General features: G+C 48.3%; 1 protein-coding gene across 1 annotated transcript in view; it reads right to left on the bottom strand.

The window, feature by feature from the left end:
- The window catches only part of LOC108515904 (collagen alpha-1(XXII) chain), a 184,218-nt gene extending 170,977 nt beyond the window's left edge, over nt 1–13,241 (bottom strand). The window contains exon 1 of the mRNA XM_017853085.1: nt 12,828–13,241. The gene's annotated coding sequence lies outside the window, so the exon portion shown is untranslated. The remainder of the gene's footprint in view (nt 1–12,827) is intronic.
- Nucleotides 13,242–15,289: the final 2,048 nt, after the last annotated feature.

Raw genomic sequence — 15,289 nt, forward strand, 5'->3', positions numbered from 1 at the left:
TTTTTTTTTTGAGACAGTCTCTTGCTCTATCCCCTAGGCGGGAGTGCAGTGGCACAATCGCAGGTCACTGCAATCTCCGCCTTTCGAGTTCAGGTAATTTTCATACCTCAGCCTCCCGAATAGCTGGGATGACAGGTGCCTTCCACCACACCCAGCTAATTTATGTATTTTCAGTAGAGATAGGGTTTCGCTGTGTTGGCCAGGCTGGTCTCAAACTCCTGACCTCAGGTGATCCACCCGCCTCAGCCTCCCAAAGTGCTGGGATTACAGGCGTGTGCCACTGTACCTAGCCTGGGAGGGATTTTTTTTTTTTTTTTTTGGCAAGTGTCCCACTCCTGTTGCCCAGGCTGGAGTGCAGTGGTGTGATCACAGCTCATTGCAGCCTCTACCTCCCAGGCTCAGGTGATCCTCCCACTTCAGCCTCCCACGTAGCTGAGACTACAGGTGCATACCACCATGCCCAGCTAATTTTTGTATTTTTTGTAGAGACAGGGTTTCACCATGTTGCCTAGGCTGGTCTCGAATTCCTGGGTTCAGGCGATCTGCCTGCCTCTGCATCCCAAAGTGCCGGGATTGCAGGCATGAGCCACCGTGCCTGGCCTTTACTAGGACTTCCTACACATCCTCACAAGACCCAAATGAGGTGCCTAACGCATAAATATGATCGTTAGACTCATGGACAAACCCTGCCGCATCCCTCGTCACCTTTGGATAAAGTCCAAGTGCTCATTACAGACCTTCATGGGCTGGCTTGCACCTACCTCTCCTGTGTCACCTGACTACATGTCTGCTTGGACCTATGTGAATGAAGGAGAAGACACTAGGGATAGGGGCTGTGCTGGGGAAGGAGGGGCTATCTGCACTCCCCTGCTCCCCTGAGACATGGTGAGCGGGCTCCTCGTGAGTCAAATGGACACCACAGGAGGAGGTGAGGCTTGAGTTACCGGGTTGGTGCCCAGCAGAGATAACTGCACAAATAGGAGACTCCAGCTGTAAGACACTGTGAAGGTCGCTGCAGGTGCAGGGGAGGAAGGGGCATGGGGGAGTTCCCACCGGATGAGACCTCCCAAGTTGGGAGAGGTGAGGTGCTCCATGAGAGAGGCACCACGTGGATGCCCGAAACACAATGAAGCTTTTGTGGCAAACGTGGCCAGAGGAGCTACTACCATGACCATCAAAGCAGAGGCCACTGCCCCTCTCCTTTCCCTTTATCCTTACCCCAACCCTCCAGAGAAAGAGAGAGGAAGAGAGAAAAAGCCCCAGCCAGGTCCTTCAGGACAATGGCTTAGCATTAGCATTGGCTATGATGGGAGGGAAGAGAACTTCACTGTGATGTAGGCCTGCACTTTTATACTAGAACTGACTGGGCTGGTCTCTGTTATGCCTGAAAGTGGACAGGAAGTTGTGGGATGGGGTCAAGGCTTGTGAAGGCACAGGACAGGAGGCTTTGACCAAACGTGGTTGGTCTCAGGGATCATGGAAACACGAAATGTTTTTATAGTCATCCACCCCGGTTGTTCAAGGGTGGTTACTTTAGTCCTAATACTGCTAATCACCCATGGATCAGACTGGCAGGCCTAACACGTAAGAAAAATGCTCCCTCCCTATTGCGAATTGTCTCAAGGTCTGTAGCCATCCTCATATGAACGGATTTATCCAGGAACTAACTTATGAACTATTGAGCATCAACTCCACAGCAAATGTGGAGCAGGGACATGTGTCTACTCAGTCACATGGGATCCCCACCATAGCCTGATTTGCGAGTTACTGTCCCTTTCACAGACTGAAACCCTGAGGCCAGGACATTGCTCCAGGTCACGTGGCTATTAAATGAAAGAGGCTGGGCCGGGCGCGGTGGCTCAAGCCTGTAATCCCAGCACTTTGGGAGGCCGAGACGGGTGGATCACGAGGTCAGGAGATCGAGACCATCCTGGCTAACACGGTGAAACCCCGTCTCTACTAAAATACAAAAAACTAGCCAAGTGAGGTGGCGGCACCTGTAGTCCCAGCTACCCGGGAGGCTGAGGCAGGAGAATGGCGTGAACCCGGGAGGCGGAGCTTGCAGTGAGCTGAGATCCGGCCACTGCACTCCAGCCTGGGTGACAGAGCGAGACTCCGTCTCGGAAAAAAAAAAAAAAAAAAAAAGAAAGAGGCTGGATTCACATTCTGGGCCACTCAACCCCAGGATCACCAGCGGCTTCCTGAAGGAAACAGAGATAACCATGGAAAGGGACAGTTCAGGGCAGACTGGGGGGCCTTCAATGTTGTGGTTTGAGTTTTATGCTTGGGGTAACATGTAGCAAACATGCTCATACGTTTTAAATCATATGTTGCATCCCATAAAGGTCTAATGGGCTTTCAGTGGAGTTGGAGAGAAGAGCGGGCACCTCAACCTGTTGCGCAGAACAGAAACAGCATCTGGAGGCCATTTTCACCTGGCGCCCCTGCTTGGCTCCTGACACCAGTGACTGTTTTCTACCTGGGCCCACAATTGCTTTTGTCTTCCAAGCCTCCCTCCTTCAGAGAGCAGAACCAGTCTTTCGCTTTCAGTAAAAACCTCTCTCCTCCTATCAGCTGATGGGGTTCATGGAAGTGTGCCCTGCTTTTTCAGCTAGGAGGTAGCAGGGGACCAGAATGAGCTGGCTTGGGCCCCACATCCCCCTGGACGCTGGAATTTGACAAGAGCCAAGCATCCCCAGGCCCTCTGCTAGAGTTTCTGGGTAAAGAGGCGTACGTCTGCTGGAGCTGCTGAGTTTGGGGGGCCGACGGCCACGTGTCAGCGTGTGGGGAATCCTGATGCAGACTGGATGCTGAGAACAAGACAAGATGCATCCCTAGAGCCCCTGCACCCAGCTTTGTCCAAAGTCCAGAGGTGCCCAGAGCTACTGTATTGCATGAGACAAATATTTTCCTACTCCCGCTTTTTAAGTTTAAGCGAATTTGAGCTGGAGTTCTTCCACTTCAAAACCACAGACAGGCACTTGTTGCTCTTAGCAGGACCCAGCAGACACTGCCACCTCATCACGGAGCTCACACGGGGAGTCCCTGCTTCTTAAACTGCTTTCTGGGCTCTATATCTTGTTTTCTCTTCCTCTCCTTTCATCTTTGATTGACAACTCAGTTTAGATAAGCTTTTCCAGAATTACCCCATTCAACTTCCCTCCCAAGGGCCAGCTTCCAAAAGCAATCCAGAGACCCCACATACACACCCTTACCACCTCCCCCACCCAACCCCTGCAACCTCCCTGGGTCTATGGTGTTGAAGAGGCGGCACAGACAGCAGGACCAGGACGCATACAGGAGGATAGGACAGCCCTTCTCAGCCTCCCCTCAGCCTGCCCTGCCCATCAGTACAAGCAAACCTTACCCACTCTCTATTGTTTGATTGATTTCTTCAAACGTGGTAGAGCTGTAATAACCCCATTTCTATTTCTTTCACGTTTTCAGTATTGAATTATTCCCAATTTTTTTCTCTCCCCCCGCCAGCCCCCCACTGAGTACACTGTCTCCATTCATTTCACAAGAGATCGTCTCAGATTACAGAGTCTTGAGGACACAGAAAGATATTTCTGTTTAATTTATTTTGAGCAGCGTCTGCTCTGGTGAAGTAATATGTATAAATAGTGCTCCAGCATCCACACTGAGTTTGGAGGTGCCATCCCAGCAGGCTCCCCTTTTTCTGGGAGAGAATAATGAGAAGCCACATGCAGCGCCTCCCCTTTGAGATGTGAGATGGCACAGCGGGAGGGCCATGGGCCATGAGACCCACAGACTTGAGCCTGGTGTCTGTCTCCACCACTCTCCAGCCACGTGGCCTCAGCTAGTATCTCTAAGCCTCGGTTGCCTCATCTGTAAAAAGGGGATACTAATCTACTTCACCAGTTGCTGAGTCCCCAGTCAATAGCAGCATTAAAACGTATATATCAATAGATGGATGGATGGACAGACAGACAACTAGATTAGATACATGGCAAACTGTAAGCACTTAATTAAAAAAGAGCTGTCATTACCAAATAATCTTTTTCAGTGCTTCCTTCACACTGACAATACTTTTTGCACCACCATATAAATTCCACTCAGAAAACTCTATCAGAGGGAGTGATCTACCCCAACCACCTCCATTAGTCCATGCCCGAATTCCCTCTAGATACCTCCTATACACCCATTTAAACTTAGCTATCTCCAGGGACCAGAAACTCACTACTTTGCAAGATGGTAAGTGCATCTCAGAATTCTAAAGTGTTGGAACTTCCGAGATGCTGGCTGTCTTAGCTGAAGGAAAGGCCAGTGGCTGAGCTCAGACTGGGCCCTAGGTCCCCTGTCCCAGTTTAGAGCTCTGTTTCATACCAGGAAACCTCAGGCAACCAGGCTGTTTAGAGCTCCTACCTTAAGAGACCCTGCAAACTCCCATTTCTGCCCCTGAGGGACACAATCCACACAGCCTCTGAGGAGTTTCCATTCTGAGAGTGAGACCCCTCCCTCTGTGCCAGATTATAAATTCCCCTTGACTGCACTCTGTGAACTTGCAAAGGACCTCACTCACCCTCAACTTCCATGTTATTGGACAAGACAGGTTTGTTCATGTTCTATCCCAGCTTAAAGCCTCCTCTTGGCCCCTCTAGGCCTTTTATCAACCTGATCCCTCACCTCACATTTCACCTCATGAACCTTATTCTTCAACCTCAAAGACTCCGTTCCCTTCCTTGAACACCTGCATTTTATTTTCCTAACTCCTGACATTGTCTGTGTTGTTACCTTAGAGAGAATTTATTTTTCTTGCCAGGCAGACTCCTATTCATCCTTCAAAACCCGGTTTATGTGCCTTCTCCTCAGTGAAGACTTCCCTGATTTCCCAGGCAGGGAGTGTTCCACTATGTTCCTTAGAGGCTCCCACAGACTCATGGATTTTAGCACTCTACAAGTAATATTAAAATTACCTACATATTGGTCTGTCTTCTCAACTGAGCTGCTTAAACCTAAACATTATGTATCTAGTCTCTCTTCCTCTGTGCCTGAAACAGTGATGGGCACAGAGCAGTATCATGTATCAGTGTAACAGAGAGAAACAAATAAATGAGTTAAGTGTCTAAACTGGGTATTCAATGGGATATTTAACTTAGTAAGAGGGAGCTCTTTCTTATATTTTTTAATTGAAACTTTTACTTCCTGAGAAGATAGAAAACATGTGAACTGACACAAGACTGACTTTCTTTTTTTTTTTTTCTTTTGAGACAGAGTCTGGCTCTGTCACCCAGGCTGGAGTACAATGGTATAATCTCAGCTCACTGTAACCTCTACCTCCTGGATTCAAGCAATTCTCTTGCCTCAGCCTCCCAAGTAGCTGGGATGACAGGGACCCGCCACCACATCCAGCTAATTTTTGTATTTTTAGTAGAGACATGGTTTTGCCATGTTGGCCAGGCTGGTCTCAAACTCCTGACCTCAAGTGATCCTTCTGCCTCGGCCTCCCAAAGTGCTGGGACTACAGGCGTGAGCCACCACACCCGGGCATGACTGACTTTCTTTGACTAATCACCAACGACATTTCTTTTCTTCTAAGAAATGGCCTAGATGCTACCAGGACCCTGCCACTCTGGATAAGAGCACACAGAAGTGAGGTGTGTATCAGGAAGGGGCCAGGAATGGGGGCTTTGTGGGATATTCTCTTCCCAGGAAATTGACTCACAAATGTGCCCAACACAGAGGGACCAAAAGAGATTTCTCAGCCACCACAGTGTGGGGCTCTCCAGCTCTTTTCCTAGGGGAGCCTGTGGCTTTGGCTCCACTGTGGTGGGGCTTCAGGACCGAAGCTGAACAGGAGCTTCCAGGATTACTCCCTGACGAGGGCAGCTTGTGGGAGGGAGCTCTGCTTATTACCCTCGTGCTGTGCAGTGTCTAGCAAATTCAGGCTTTTAAATAGTGTGAGCATTTATTGGTGGGAGAATTCAGCAGGAAGGGTACAAGAAAAGCCTCTTGAAAGGTTCTGTCTGAGCAAAGGACTACTGCAATCCCACCTTCTTTCCCCTTGATCTGAAAAACCATCCAGGAATGGCTGATCAAACTTGTTGATGCAAATTAATCCACTAATTCACTCATTCATACATTTATCCTATCACATATTTACTTTCTCATTCATTCTTTCAGTAATCTGCTCACTTGCCCATTGTGTTAGCCCACTGTCTTAAGACAGAAGAACTGAAAATGATTATCTTTTAATAATACAGACTGGGTAATTTATTAAAAGAAGAGATGCATTTGCCTCACAGTTCTACAGGCTGGGAAATCCCAGTGCATGGTGCACTGCCAGGGTAACCCCACAGCAGAAGGCAGAAGCAAGCATGTAAAACGCAGGGAGAGGACCCAGAGGCCAAATTCACTCACAAGAACTAACCTGTTCCTACAACAGCAATAGTAGACCTTCCATGAGGGGTCTGCCCTCATGACCTAATCACCTCTTGTTAGGCCGCATCTCCCAGCACTGCTGCATTGGGGATGAAGTTCCCAACACAGGAACTTGGGGGAGACACACTCAAATCGCAACACCTGTTGGTCCATGCAGACATTTCTTTCTGCTCTCCCTCCCTTCCCCCTCCCCCACACAAAGGCTCATTCATGCCACAAACAATGGGGACCACAGCCCTACTTCCCAATGGGTCCGCAGCAAGCATGAAACCAGTCAAAACAAAATACAACAGTTCAACCTTTCAGTCATTGATGCAGTACCTCCTAAGAGCCAGACACTGTGCTAGGTACCCATGTTTTTAAATATTTATTGGCTATTGTTCCCACACTGTTCAAATGCTGGATTTTGATTAATGTAGATGTTTGGATATACATCGGTTGTGAAAGAATATTAGCCAGAATGTTACTACTGGTTAAGCTGAGGGATAAGAACTCAGGAGAGTTGCAGATACTGTTGAACTTGTAAAAACATGCTTTTGTTACTTTTTAAATTTAAAACATTCTAACAAGAAATAACAAAGAAAGGGCCGGGCGCGGTGGCTCAAGCCTGTAATCCCAGCACTTTGGGAGGCCAAGATGGGCGGATCACGAGGTCAGGAGATCGAGACCATCCTGGCTAACACGGTGAAACCCCGTCTCTACTAAAAAATACAAAAAACTAGCCGGGCGAGGTGGCGGGCGCCTGTAGTCCCAGCTACTCGGAGGTTGAGGCAGGAGAATGGCATAAACCCGGGAGGCGGAGCTTGCAGTGAGCTGAGAACCGGCCACTGCACTCCAGCCTGGACGACAGAGCGAGACTCCGTCTCAAAAAAAAAAAAAAAAAAAAAAAAAAAAAAATAACAAAGAAAAAACTGTCCAAATAGTACATCTGCTTTCTCATATGAATTATGTACATTTATCTTACTCACTTATGGCAGTTTGTAATTTTTGTTTAAGAGCATGGGCTTTGTACCAAGACATGGGTTTAAATCCCAGTTCTGCCATTTACTAGCTAAGGGACCAAATGTTCCTAAACCTCACTGTGTCCATCTGTAAAGAGGGTAACAGCATAGTTAACTCACAGGAGGAAAGGATCTATGTGATAGTATCTCACATATCGCCTGGCACCAATTGGCACTCAATCTCACATGGGGTTGGGGGCATATTATTTTTGCTTTTACAGAGCTCAAAATCTATCATAGGAAAAAAGATATAATTTATTCTAAGTACCCCCAAAAAGATGGAATAAGTTCAGACAGATGGCAATGGCAGAGAGAGCACTTTCATTTGAATAAAAGGAAGAATTTTAAACCAGATAGCCAACAAAGCACTGGAGGTTGCCTTAGGAGGTAGCAATCCCTCTGCCCCTGGAGATGGGCAAGAAGAAGGTGGGCAAGAACCTGGGAGAAAGGTAATAGAATCCAGTCAACAGATGAGGAAACTGGACAGGCTGCCTGTGATAGACGTCCTGCAGGCTGCAGATGTAATGGGCCTATCATAGTCTTAATTATTTGGCAAAATTATATGTGATCATCCTTAATGCAAAATCACAATGAAGCTTGTGGCTGTTTTATTTGTACTTGTGTTTTATTTATTTATTTATTTTATTTTATTTTTATTTTTTATTTTTTGAGACGGAGTCTCGCTCTGTCTCCCAGGGGGGCTGGAGTGCAGTGGCAGATCTCAGATCACTGCAAGCTCCGCCTCCTGGCCACGCACATTCTACTTGCTTCAGCCTCCCGAGTAACATGGGACTACAGGCGCCTGCCACTCGCCCGGCTAGTTTTTGTATTTTTTTTAGGGTAGAGACGGGGTTTCACCGCATTAGCCAGGTGGTCTCGATCTCCTGACCTCGTGATCTGCCCCGTCTCGGCTCCCAAAGTGCTGGATTACAGTTGAGCCACCGCGCCCGGCGAATGTACTTGTGTTTTATTTTGTTTTATTATAGTAATAACACTTAACATGAGATCTACTCTCCTAATAAAGTTTACAACAAAATATTGCTACGTATTGGCACAATGTTATAGAGCAGACCTCCAGAACTTACTCATCTTGCATAAGTGAAGTTTTATGCCCAAATTTTAAAATGATATTTTATTTTTCCTTATTTATCCTTGTGGCTGACTTGCCTTTTTTTTTTTTTTTTTTTTTTTTTTTTTTTTTCTGTCTTTATAGCATCAAGAGCAGAATGTGCCCCTGACAACTCAGCCACGGGGCAGGTGAGGGCAGCTCCAATTGGCCTGGACCTGCCAGTGTGCAGTTAAACGAAAAGCTTCTCCTTAGGATACAGTTTCAACCAAGAGACGGTATCAATTCTGATTTTTTAGAAAAATTTTACTATAAGCCAAACTTTAAAACAATTAAGATACCCTAATCTCTATCAGAAAACAACCAGGGTTAACTAGTAGTGAGCTTCCAGTAACTGGGAGTGTATAAGTTAAGGCAAGTGGACAGCAGGAGGGAGCTGGCATGGCTGAGTTTGTCCCAGGAGGCCTCTGAGTTGCTTCCAGCAGGGCATCTTCACAACCACAATGGGCTGGCAGGGCCACCCTCAAACACTCTCTGGGTATCTGCCAGGACTTCCCTTTGCTTGTGCCAGGATGTTAGTCCTGCTTTCAGCCTCTCATGAGTGCTCCTAATAACTAATAACTCCTGAGAACCATCAAAATGCCGATGCCCTCTGACCCAGAAATCCTATTCCTTAAGAATAATCTGAGATACACCATTGCCCAATGGGGAAATATTGTACACAAACAAAAATGCTCACCACAGCGGCAGGAAGGGACTGGTTCACCTATCATGGTCCATCCGCTTGCAGGAATGTGAAGAAGCAATACAAAACGAAACTCAGTAACACCACAAAGCAAGGGGCTGACTTTACTCAATAAGAAAGCTGAGGAATGGTCATGTCATATGATTTATTCATTCAATTATTCATTCAGGTAGCCACTTATTCACTGACTCATTGATTCAATGAACCTCATGCTGGCCTCAGGCAAAGTGCAAAGAGATGTCAGTCTGGTCACCTGGCCTTGGGCTGGATGTCTCGGACACCAACTCTTCCCCTCAACACACACACCCACACAGACACATATATGCGCGCACACACACACGTACACACAGAACCACAGGGGCACACACAAATGCTGGATCCTAGGTGGGAAGAGTGAAAGGCCAATCCCTCTGTGTCCTGGTACCTCACGAGACCTATGTTTGAGACTCAGTTCTGTCTCAAAATGCAGATCTGGCAAGTCATTCCCACTTTCCAGAACTCTCTGTTCTCTGGTCTGTGAAATAGGAGAATGACACTTTTCCCATCTTACTAGGGCTTGGTCTTCCTCGATTTTGCAGTTATCTTTATCTGGTAACCTGATAAATACGTCTTGAATTCTTGAATAGGGGGTTGGCTAAAAAAAAATCCTCAGGGAACTTTCCTACCCTAAAACATTCCTGTGGGCCTTTCTCAGTTTCTGGTTTTCTTTGGCAGGCCTGCGTCATTCCCAGCATGTGCGAAAAGGCCTTTGTTGAAACAAAAATGAGCTTTGAATCCCACTTCCGCTTTATTCCCTCTGCCTATTCCCAGGTAAATCATTCAAACTCTGATCTTTCATTTCCTTGTTTCTAAAACTGAGATATGAATGACACACACGTAGTCCATGGTCCTGGCCCATAGTAACCACACCACCTGTGTTGACCTCTATCAAAAACATCATAAGCACCTTCGAAGGAAGAGAGGGATGCAGGAGGGAACTAGCAGACTCTTAAGGCTGGAAGGGAAGCATTTGGTAATTGCAGTATCTCAAGCTAGGAAGGACCGTAAAAGCTTACCTAGCTCAAGCATTCCAGGTTTAGATCAGTCTTACAACAGCCATCCAATCTGTTTGGATGCCTCCTGTAGTGGGGGACTCACTCCCTAATGAATCACTCCCTCTTGTCTTTGGAAAGGTCTTCCAACTGAACTGGAATCCAACATCCAGTGAAGCTCCTCCACTCGTCCTTTTAGCTGGACCCTCTGGGGACCAAGACAGCAGACGAGCTGCCTCTTCTACAGGGCAGCCCTCCAAATGGCTGAGGCCACTGTCTTCTCTGCACTAGAAGACCTTCCTATGGTAGTATCCTTCCACATAAGCTATGACTTCTATTCCCAGGAAATCCTGGTTTGTCTCCTCTAAATGCACTTTCACTTACCTGTGACCCTCTTACAATGAAATCAGAGAGAGATAAACCTGATCTTTTAGCTCAGAGCAAGCAAGCTCCCAGGCCTTCAGAGGCCCTGCAGGTCACACAGATGACAGTGGATGACCAGGGGGCACATGCCTTGTCTAAAGTGGGTGACTAATCCTCATCCCAGTCACTGACAGCCTTGCAGGGATTCAAGCCAAAAGAGAAGCCAGAGACTAAGATTTGTAACATGGAATCTCCTGATCATTTTATGTTGGCAACAACTGAAACCACACACAAAGTCTTAAAACTGTCTGTGGACTGCATCTGTCTAGGGGCCATTTACTTAATCATTTTATAGGTATAAAACCTTTTGTGAATTGGATGAAAGTTTGACCAAACCACAGAAAAACCAGACACAAACTTCTGCTCCAAACATTTGGAAGGATGCACAGATCCTTGGGAGCCACTCCCGGATCCCAGAAAAGAATATCCTCATTGGATGCAACATCTTGTCTAATAAGACAGGCCCAACAATATCAAAGTGACCATTTCCTGCAGTTGTGCAGTGCCTCAACAGCACAGCAACAAGGAAATCTAGAATGAGGTGGGGGTGCTTCCTGCTGAAGCTTCCCAGGTTTGTGAAACAGAAGCAAGCTAAGATATATTGCATGCTCACCACGTACCAGACACCTCTTGTGTTATCTATCCCTATCTCTTCCATCAGCTCCACTGGCAAAAGAGAAAATTGAGGCTCACTGAGGACAGCTGCATGACCCAGGGCAACCAGAGAGAACACAGAGTTAGCACTGGAAGACAAGATTAGCAGCAAAGCTTACACCCTTCAACTACACCTTGCATGCAGCTAGGCAGTACACCCCATGCAGTAGACCTCTAACAAAAATGAAGCTCTGCAATTTCACATTTTCCTGGAACCTTTGAACTCAACCAGGAGGAGTCTGAAGATGTGGCCTTCAGCTCTCCAGGATTTGCCTGGTAGAAATAATCAGAGACAGATTAGGAGTGAGAATGACCCATGTAGACATAAAAGTGTTGGCATGGGGCCGGACATGGTATCCCATGCCTGTAATGCACTTTGGGAGGCGGAGGTGGGCGGATCACCTGAGGTCGGGAGTTCGAGACCAGCCTGACCAACATAGAGAAACCCCGCCTCTACTAAAAATCCAAAATTAGCCGGGTGTGGTGGCTCATGCCTGTAATCCCAGCTACTCAGGAGGCTGAGGCAGGAGGAGAATTGCTTGAACCCAGGAGACAGAGGTGGCAGTAAGCCAAGATTGCACCTCGCACCATTGCACTCCAGCCTGGGAAACAAGAGTGAAACTCGGTCTCAAAAAAAAAAAAAGAAAAAAAGTGCCAGGATGGGGCTCTGGAAGATGACAAGTCGTGGAATGAAGTTCTGAGGAGGTGGACCCAGTACACAGCTCTGGGACAAGCCAGCAGGCGGCGCCTCCTTCTGCAGATGCTTGATAAGCATGTCCACCTGTCATCCCTGAGTCTTGCCTTGAGTGGGGAGAAGTGAGGACTCATTTTCCAATAACACAACTAATTCAAATTGTGCTCGATAAAGTGGCACACGAAACCCCGGTCTGCTACAGAACATGATACGCAGGGGTTGGGGAAGGACAAAACACCTCTCTGACCTAGAGAAGGCTGGGAGAGGGGGAATAAAATGCGCAAATAGGAACGAGATCCAAATCTAGATCAAGAAAGCTAAGTTCCTTGACAGTAAATGTAAAACCAAAGGACGACTATTCTTCCGCCACCCCGTGCTCCATTTCCCCCGCATCTTTTTCTCCATTTACTGCAAACTTCTTACTTGAAAGTTTAAAGAGCTGGTACATTTCAACTACTTTAAAGTATTATAGCAACCCGAAAACAAGCTCTTGCATTTGGCGCTTGGCGGCCATCGCTGGGCTCCTGACGGCTCAGCTAGAATCAAGCAGGTGTGTTCTCACGGACTTGCCTCTATTTTACTCTGAAGTTAAGTCAAGGCACAGACACATCTGCTTCCAACTATGGTCACTCCCTAAAGAGCAAAGTGTGCTCAGGCTTCAGAAGGAAACGCGTCTGAATTTGGAGAGAACAATCTCCCCAGCCGGCATCCACCCCCCGCCTCTCGTCCCTCACTGTCATCTGGGAAGATGGGCGTCAGCTGAAGTCTGTGACCTTCAGCACTGCAGCAACGAAGAGAACCCGGGTCTTACCTGGCAGGGAGGCACTCAGGGGATGCCCGCGGAGGTCCAGTCCTGGGCCCAGGCCCACTGGAAGCAGCAGCTGGGAGAAGACACCAGCCCCAGGAAGCCTCCTCCTGAGGGTCACCTGTCAGTCACTCGACCACTCTCCCCCAAGTAATCTCACAAACTCAGACTCTAAACAAGACTTGCAGTAAGTGTGGAGGCTTTCCCCAGGCCAGGGGGCCAGAGAGAGGACCAGCTTGAAAACAAGTTACTAAATACATACAGTTAGAAAGAAAGGCTTGAAAGTTACAGAATGAGATAGAAAGTGTGTGAGAAACAGAAGAATAGGGAAAGCGGGGAAGACACTTCCTTGGGGAGAAATGCCGCAGCCTCGGCCAGCCCCGCCACTGCCCTGGAACAAAGCTGTCTGGAGCCTCCCCAGGGGCAAACTGGCCTCAGTGCTGGGATTCCCCGGCTAAGAGCACGGGGCTGGGGAGGAGCTGGGGCGGGGGCGGGCCTAGGAGCGCCTGGCGGGAGCGGGCGGGGGCCAAGCCGCGAAGGAGGAGGAAAATCAGGGGGCCGGGAGCGGGGAGGGGCCGGAGGTGCAGGGGCGGACCCCAGAGAAAACGAGAGAGGCCGACCAGGGCCCGGACAGTGGCGAGGGGGCTGCGGGGAAAGGTGGGCAGGGACCTCGGGAGGGCTGTGGGGCACTGGACAGCGTTAGGGTCCAGGCAGTAACGAGGCTGCCCTGTGAAGCCCAAAAGAGGGGCTGACAACTTTCTGTCCAATTATAGACTTCCTGATACTCTGCTCGCTTTTCCAGCTGGTCTGAAATAGACCACCGACTAGTGCCGCAGCTGCCCGAAACTTTGGGAAGTTTGGCGCCACCAGGGGGCCTGGGGAGGGGGCGCGCTTGGCTCTTTGTCCAGATCTGAGAGTCTCCCTCCTGTCTGAGCAGGTGAGAGCAGGTAACGCGCACCCCTCTGTGCCAGGGGTTCCACCTATAGGCAGCCCTGTTCGCTGGCTGTGACTTCAGCTCTGAGGACAGAGTCATCGCGTCCTTATTTTGGGGATGAGGACAGTGAAGCCTCTGAGAGAGCCTTTATCGCCTGCCAGCGCGCCCAGCAGAGCAGGGATGTGGGCCCACGTTGGCCTGATGAGGACGCTCCCCTGGCTAATGGGCTTCCCAGCCCCCAAAAGCAGACCATGAACAGGTGCAGGCCCGGGGCACCCTTCTACTTTTTCTTTCTGAGCACTGTTCCTAAAATGGGCCAGGCAGGAGTATTTTGAACTAGATGAGAACATGGCTTAATCCGTGTGACCTCCCCCACCCCCAACTCCCATTCTGTCTCCTAAACTCTGGGGTGTCTTTATTTGGTTGCCTGCTGGGTAGCAACGATTTCATAAACAGGCAGAATCGGGCTCCTCTGTGACCCAGGGAGCTCTCAAAAATCCAGCTGCTTCCTCCCTCTCCAGTCTTGTTTTCTAGCCACTCTTGTGGAAATTCATTTCACATGTGTTGACTGAATCCCCCTTCTTCGTGTCTGGTGCCCAGCAAGTAGAGGAGAGGGCTGGCCCTATCACGAGAAAGGAGAGAGGCTGAGATGAGTGCCCTGCTTGTCAGTTACCAGAAGGGCAGGAGGCAGAGAAGAGAGTGACTGCACCTGCGAAAGCCCAGCGCGTGCGCCTTTGGGCATACTAGTGCATTGAACCAGAGCAACTCCATCTTGAATAGGGACTGGGTAAAATGAGGCTGAGACCTACTGGGCTGCGTTCTTGTCACAGAATGAGATAGGAGGTAGGTACAAGACACAGGCCACAAAGACCCCACTGATAAAACAGGATGCAATAAAGAGTCTGGCCAAAACCCACCAAAACCAAGATGGTGACCTATGGTCATTCTCACTGCTCATTATATGCTAATTATAATGCATTACCATGCTAATAGATACTCTCACCAGTGCCATGACAGGTTACAAATGTCATGACAACGTCCAGAAGCTACCCTATATGTTCTAAAAGTTTCCCTCAGTTCTGGGAAATCCCCTCCCCTTTCCCAGAAAACTCACAAATAATCCACCTCTTGTTTAGCATATAATCAGGAAAGAACTATAAGTATATCTGGTCAAGCAGCCCTTGCCACTGCCCTGCCTATGGAATAGCCAACCTCTTGTTTCTCTACTTCCCTAATAAATTTGCTTTCATTTTATGAACTTGCCTTGAATTATTCTCCTGGAGTCTGGATTGGGATTCTTTTCCGGTAACACCAGTGGGAACACAGACAGAAAAGAGGGATGAGACCACCACATTAAATTACAATAAGTTATAATAAGTGCTACGAAGAAAAAAAAAAAGCTGAGTCAGAGAACAAAGTGAGGGGTGCAAACCCTATATTCAGGCCTAAGGAGAGGTGTGCTGAGCAGGTGAAGGACTGAAGAATGAATGAAGCCACCATGCAGAGGAGGCCCTGGAGTCAGGGCTGGAAGGGG

This window comes from Rhinopithecus bieti, unplaced genomic scaffold (assembly GCF_001698545.2).
Source record: "Rhinopithecus bieti isolate Rb0 unplaced genomic scaffold, ASM169854v2 scaffold_36448, whole genome shotgun sequence".
NCBI lineage: Eukaryota > Metazoa > Chordata > Mammalia > Primates > Cercopithecidae > Rhinopithecus > Rhinopithecus bieti.